This window comes from Ailuropoda melanoleuca, chromosome 8 (assembly GCF_002007445.2).
Source record: "Ailuropoda melanoleuca isolate Jingjing chromosome 8, ASM200744v2, whole genome shotgun sequence".
NCBI classification, from domain to species: Eukaryota; Metazoa; Chordata; class Mammalia; order Carnivora; family Ursidae; genus Ailuropoda; species Ailuropoda melanoleuca.
The window spans coordinates 83,721,077-83,727,879 of NC_048225.1; the positions used below are offsets into that span (position 1 = coordinate 83,721,077).

At 40.3% G+C, this 6,803-nt stretch overlaps 1 protein-coding gene across 1 annotated transcript in view; it reads right to left on the bottom strand.

Moving 5' to 3' along the window:
* PRG4 (proteoglycan 4) overlaps positions 1 to 2,027 on the bottom strand; it is a 34,673-nt gene extending 32,646 nt beyond the window's left edge. The window contains exon 1 of the mRNA XM_034666793.1: positions 1,933 to 2,027. The gene's annotated coding sequence lies outside the window, so the exon portion shown is untranslated. The remainder of the gene's footprint in view (positions 1 to 1,932) is intronic.
* Positions 2,028 to 6,803: the final 4,776 nt, after the last annotated feature.

The window sequence follows — 6,803 nt, forward strand, 5'->3', positions numbered from 1 at the left end:
GGGATATTTGAATAATACTAGCTGCATAGTGAACACTCAGGGAAAGTTACCTCTTGTTATCACTGTTTGTTTTTATTGCATGAGTTTTAAGAGTTACTTGATGTGATATCAAATTCCATAGTAAAAAGACTGTCTTCAGAGATTTAACAGATGATCATGTGAAAGAGGATGACATTTTCCAATAGAAAATGGGTTTCAAGTAAAGAAGGGAAAATGTAGGTTGGAATCAGAAGACTTCACTGGTACGTTGTACAGTTTCATCTTAGAATCTCACCAGGCTTCTCCCCACTGCCGAACCCCATCCAGCCCTCACCTGGGTCAAACTTTAATATGAAGCTCTTCTCCATTTTTTTTTCACAAAAAAAATGTAATCTTATACAGCATCTGTATAAGTTTGTGCAATTTTTGACAATTTCACAAGAAGTAGAAAAGAGATTTCTTTGTGTTAAGTAACTCTTGCCAACTTATTAGTTCTCTCCTCCATTTTCCATAGCCTTCCAAAATATTTTACTAAACGATTTTGATGATAAATGATTAGGATCTGTATATGATCAAATAACACTTAACTATGCATATTGGTTGCTAGAAAGTTTAAGGCTAAATTTATGGCTTAACAATATCAATAGTCTTTTGAGTCACACAAGTATTCTTATAAAGTAGCATGTAACTCAAACACTTCAACAAATCAGTAAAATCAATTCTTTGCTAAGAAATAAAAAAGACATAAGAGATACCTTCAAAAGAATTTAATAGACACCACCATTTCCTTGTCTACCATATCAAAATAATATGAACAGTAAAGAGTTTATGAGAAAGCAAATATATTAAAATGTTTATGATATGAATGTAAAAGTCATGACAATGTCTAGTCAATAACCAAGTCACAGCGTACGACCAGAGCTGGGAAGGAAAGACTGTTACAACATCTCACGAAAACATAACTGGAATAAAACAGAAAGGTGGGGCTGGTTAAGGCAGGTCCTCACATGGAAATTAAGGAAGAGAAACTGGGCATACGGCTGGATTGCCTTCACCAGCATTCTTTACGATTAGGTGCGGCCATGGGACTTTAATGGATTGTGGGCAGAAGAGATACATACCCCTTCCATCTGGCCCAAAGCAGAGGGCTCCAAAGTCCTAGGTGATGGCAAGCCACCACCACACAGAAGAAGCCCGAATCCTTGAGTGTGCATGGATTGGAGGCTCCCTCTCCTAGTCTCTGGATTAGATTGTGCAATGCACAAGAAAAGCACTTTAATTGTGTTAGAGAGATTTGGGGGGTGGCGGTGGTGGTTGTTAATAGCAGCTAACATCACCAGACTCGTCTTACACCACTGGTAGGTAAAGTGTAAACAGATTTTTCTTCCAGTGAAGTAGAGCACACCCTCGAGATAAAACTGAAAAACACTCCCACCTCTGGTGAGCAATTTTATGAAGTGTCTGTGGCAACTGGTAAAAAGACTGAATGGAAAGTTCCCTTGCATCCAGCTGTGAGAAGTGTTATGCCTTTTCAGTTCGGCTGCTCAGAATTGATCCTGAACTTCACCAGCTTGGAAACTCAAAATCACACCATTCCCCAGGGCGTTACATTGTTCTTTCTCCAACCTTGAAAACACTTTCACTCCACTCTCTTGTTTATATGGTTCCCAAGAAGTCGGATAGAATTCTTATCTTTGCTCCTCTGTAGGTAAGGTTTTCAGCCCCTCTGGCGTCTCTCAGGATTTTTTAAAATACAATATGCCTAGGTGTAGTGTGTGTGTTTGTTTTGTTTTGTTTTGGCATTTATCCTGCTTGCTATTCTCTGAGCTTCATGAATCTGCAATTTGGTTTCTGACAGTAACTTGGGGTAATTCTCAAACATTATTATCTCAAATATTTTTTCTGTTCCTTTCTCCCTTTCTTCTCCTCCTGTTCCCAGTATGGGTATATTACCTGTTTTGTCGTTGCCCCGAAATGTTGCAAGCTTGCAGGGTTCTTGTCTCACGGAGCCGAAGAATGAATCTTGCAGACACAGAAGGGTGAAATGATAGTTTAAAATGAAGGTGACAACAGAAAGAAAGCTCTCTAGAGTGAGAGGGATCCCAAATGGGTTACCGCTAAGGGCTTTTATGATCGGTCTTTTATAGAAAACTGAGCAGGGAACTTAAATCTTGATGTCACCACTGACAGCACCATGAATACTTCTCCTTTGAATAAGACAAATGAGGTCGTCTGGTTGTCTTCCCTTATCTCCGGTTTCATTACGCCTCAGCATTTCTGGGATTTCTGTGAGCCTGGTCACCTAGCCCCCTACTTATCAATCCCTACCTAGCCTCACCCGTCTCTTACTCAATACTTCTGGATAGTCTGTATTTTTTTCAGTCTTTGTTCTCTGCTTTCCGATTTTGAAGGATTCTATTGATATACCCAGTATATGTATATTGATGTATCGAGCTCAAAGAGTCTTTCCTCAGCCATGTCCAGCCTACTGATAAGCCCATCCAAGGCATTCTTCATGTCTGTTAAGTGTTTTTTGATCTCTAGCATTCATTTCTTTTGGGTTCTTTCTTCAGATTTTCAATTCTGTGCTTACTTTGCTATCTATTTTATCCATTAGAACCCTTAGCATACTAATCATAGTTGTTTTAAATTTCTGGTCTGATAATTCCAACATCCCTGCCATATCTGATTCTGCTTGCTCTGTATCTTCAGATTGTATTTTTGTCTTTTGTTCTAGCTTATAATTTTTGCTTATAGCCAGAAATGATGTACTTGGTAAAAGGAACTGCTGTAAATAAGCTTTTAGTAATGTGATGATGAGGTGTCGGGGAGAGGAAAGGCTCTATAGTCTTATGGTCAGGTCCCAGTTTTTTAGTGAACTTTTACCTCTGGACTGTGAACTTCACAAGTGATTCTCTGATTCCCCCAGCCCCACCCCCAAATACACATGTACTTATGCAGAACAAGATGGTTAGAATGGGCTGGAGTTGGGTCTCTTCCTTCCCCTGGCTCAGTTAGCCTCTGATACAACCCCTCTGGTTAATCAGTTTCTCCTGAGAGCAGGTGTTGTTAAAAACGGAATGTTCCAGGAGTGTCTGAGTGGCACATTTGGTCTAGCATTCGACTCAATTTCAGCTCAGGCCCTGATCTCAGGGGTGTGAGTTGGAGCCCCTGCCTCAGGCTCTGTGCTCAGCACCGAGTCTGCTTGAGACTCTCTCTCCCTCTCCCTAATCCCCTCCCCCACTCAAAAAAACAAATCAACCTTAATAAAAGAAAAAAAGAAAGAAAGAACAGAGTGCTCAAGGGTATTTCAAAAATGGTCCCCTCCTGCTGCTGCTGGTAGCATAAGATTTTTCTCTGGTATTTACTGTGGGAACCTGGTCAAGCCCCTTAAGGTAAAACTCACAGAAGGATGAGGACCCTCCCTGCCATGACTTGGTCCGGTTTGAGTTTTTAACTGTCAGACTTGTCCAGTCGGAGCCTCCAGGATTTGTCAATTACTGTCCTGGTGGTTCTAAGCTGGTATTATTTCCCACAGAGGTTTCAGCTCAGGGTTTCTGCTCTGGTAAGTTGTGATTCTCTGTATTCACTTCTAGGTCTTTCTTTGGGGGGTAGTGGTTTGTCCTGTGAGCTCACTTTTCTTATGAATCCAATGAGTTGATTTTTTAGTCTATTTAACTTCTTACCTATTGTTAGGATGGAGTGATTCTAGGCTCCTTACGTGTAGACGTGGAAACTGGAAATCCCATTACATTTTTCAAAAGTATTAACCACAATTATGTTTGTGAGGATATGGGGGATATTTACTTGCCATGAATCCCTGGATTCAGAGGCAGAGCCAGTTTCTAACACAGAACGGAAGAAGCCTGGGGAGAGTCTTTGAGTGTTGGTGTTCTAAGCAGAAAAATCTTCCTTAGGTAAAACAATCTCCTTTGGTCTTCAATTAAATCATCTAATCATCAGAGCATTCCAGAAGGCCCAGCAAATTGGGAGGATTGCTGTTATTGGGCAGGGGGCAGCATGAGTCAGAAGGAAGTTGCTCTGACAGAGAGGGTCCATGAACAACACTGCAAATTGCTGAAGACTTAAACACTGAAATACAATAATTCTCTGTAAAGAGCCATGCCCCTGTGTCCTCAGAATAATGTCCAGCAGCTCTGTATAGAATATAAGGTCCTTCGTGCTCTGCCATCTGTTCACCTTACAGCCTCCGTCCTTCCCATCGCTCCTATCAGTCTGCATGGCCATACCGAGCCTTTCCTGGTTTCTGCGATTGTCCCTGTTCTCACTCAATTCCACATGGATATGTCGTTTCCCTTCTCAGGGCTGGTAAAGATTTATCCTACCTTCACCATGACTGGTGAGATGAACAGAGATTCAGGAAGGCAACTGGTCACCATGAAGGAAATGACAAGTGGAGAAGATTCAAATAGGGTTAGGAATTCTGACCTTTATAGGAAGCACTTAGATGTCCTTTCCACCTGCAGGACGTTTGGTTCGCTGTGTCCTCCCATAGCCCTGTGTGTGCCAGCATCTTTTAGTGACTGTCCTTCACTCCTCCTTTACCCCTCTCCCAACAGCCCCCAACACCCCAGCACCCCTGCTCACACAAAGGTGAGCTTCTTGAGAACAGTGCTCTTGTCTAGTCTATCCCGGTTCTCTCCCAGGCCTCAGCGCCTGGAAATCTGCTGAATGATTAGGTGAAGGCTCTGACCACGATCACTAAAATAAATAGCTGAAATGGCCCCTCCCTTCTACTTTTCCTACACCAAGCTGCACCTTACTCTTTTTGGATCTTCTTGTCTCTTTGAGACTGACAGTCACTTAAAATTTATATCTTCTGTGTTAAAATGCATTAAGGAAAAAGAAATATATGCTGTATTTTATCCACAGAATTCTGCTCTGGCCTGTGGGGCACTACATTTAGTACTCATTGATTTTAACAATGGCAAACTTCCTTTCTTCCATCTCCCTTCTTTCCTTCCTTCCTTTCTTGCTTTCTCCTTCCTTCCTTCCTTCCTTCCTTCCTTCCTTCCTTCCTTCCTTCCTTCCTTCCTTCCTTTTAATGTGGGCAATTCAGAAAAAAATTTTAAAAAATTAAAATGGTTATTATTTGTGTTTTTGAATTAAAAATATAAGGCTTTAGGGGAGCCTGGGTGGCTCAGTCAGTCAAACATCCAACTCTTGATTTCAGCTCAGGTCGTGATCTCAGGGTCATGAGATGGAGCCCTGAGTCGGGCTCCGTGCTGGACATGGAGTCTGCTTAAGGTTTTCTCTTTCCCCCTCCCTCTGCTCCCCCCAACCCGCTCTCTCTCTAAGTAAAAAAAAAAAAAGATAAAATAAAATAAAAATAAAAAGCTTTATTGAAGAAAAAAGTGTATATTCATGTAACTCCAACATATGATTGAAAGAAAATTATCAATAAAAAGCACTACCTTAAAAATATTTTTAACTTTTCATGGGAAATAATTTTAGACCTCTAAAGAAAAGGTGCAAAATGATACAAACATTTCCCATATATCTTTCACTCAGATTTTCTAAATGTAAACATCTTATACCACTGCAATTTCAAAATAAAGAAATATTATTATTTTGTACTGTTATCTAACTTACAGATGTTATTTCTGCTTATTTTGTTCCATGGTATTCCACTAATGTCCTTTTTCTGGCCTGGGATCCAACCTAGCATCATACATTGCATTTATTTATTTATTTATTTATTTTTTTATTTGTTTGTTTATTTGAGAGAGAGAGCAGGAGCAAGGCAGGGAGGGGCAGAGGGAGAGGGAGAGAGAAACTTTAGCAGACTCTGTGCTCAGCACAGAGCCCCATGGGGGTCCCAATCTCACGATCCTGAGATCAGACCTGAGCTGAAACCAAGTTAGATGCCCAATCACTGTGACACCCAGGCACCCAGGTGTCATACATTGCATTCAGATGTCATGTATACATATTCTCCTTTGCTTTGGAAAAGTTCTTCCTTTTTTTTTTTTTTTAATGTAGTGACCTTGACAATTTTGAAGAGTACTGGTCAGTATCTTGTTGAATTCCTCTAGATTTGAGTTAGCTTGATTTTTCCTCATGATTATGTTCAGATTATGCATTTTTGTCAAGAATACCACAGAAGTAATATACTCTTCTCCATTAATCACACCAAGGGGTATTTGGTTAAGGTCAGATTTCTCCAGTGTAAAATTACTTTTCTTTAAAACTTTGTTATTAATAAATTTCTTGTGAGGAAATAATTTAAGACCACATATTGTATTTCTCATTAGATTTTCATTCTCCTATGTTGGCATCCATTGGTGATCTCTGCCTAAAACAATTATTATAGTCGTGCTTGGCAAATAGTAATGCTCCATTTCTTCATTGCTTCCACATTTATTAGTTGGGATTCTACTGAAAGGAACGAATTTTCCTATTTATTCAGAATAGACTCATGGATCCTTATTTTATTGAATGGGTTATAATCTATTACGTCATTATGTAATTGTTCAAATTGTTCCAGATTTGGCCATTGGGGGTCCTTCCAAGTTGGTTCCCATGTCCTTTAGACATATTCCCATCATTTCTTGAGTACTTCCTACTTTCTGGCATTACAAGATGTTTCAGTACTGTATTTTTCCGGCAGCCCTGAAATCAACCACTTCTCTAAGGAGCCTTGGTCTCTTTTCTCTCTCTCTCTCTCTTTTTTTTTGGGGGGGGGGGATGTTGTTTAGAACCGAAGTCTGAACACTGGGTGTACTCCTTGCTCCTGGGATGTCCTTGCTTCTAGGCCTTCTCAGAGGACAGAACCAGAGAAAAAAGCACGCACATACTCACAC